The sequence below is a fragment of the Triticum dicoccoides genome, chromosome 5B (genome assembly GCF_002162155.2).
Source record: "Triticum dicoccoides isolate Atlit2015 ecotype Zavitan chromosome 5B, WEW_v2.0, whole genome shotgun sequence".
Lineage (NCBI taxonomy): Eukaryota > Viridiplantae > Streptophyta > Magnoliopsida > Poales > Poaceae > Triticum > Triticum dicoccoides.
The window spans coordinates 630,332,925-630,333,258 of record NC_041389.1 but is presented as its reverse complement, the minus strand read 5'-3'; positions in this window follow the sequence as shown (position 1 = coordinate 630,333,258).

Sequence of the window (334 nt, the reverse complement as noted above, 5' to 3'; positions counted from 1 at the left end):
GCGGTGCAGACGAGCGATGCGCGGAAGAGGCACCCGGGGTCGTCCGGAGGGAGGCGGGTGAGGATGTCCACGAGGAGGTCGCGGCACAGCTCCGGCGGCGGCGGCATGGTGGCCGCCGGTGGAATTTTGCGCTCCGGTGGGGAAATGGGGGAGTCGGGATGGGGGGACTGAAAGAGGAGAGATGGGTGGGAGGGATGGTCACGTGAGCCAACGATAAAACAACAGGTCCACCACGCGAGCCAAACTCCCCTATCCTACTCAGAATATTATCACGTGGATCACTGTGGTTTACGGGCCACAAGGAGATGAGCTTAAAACGAAGTTCAATGAAGAT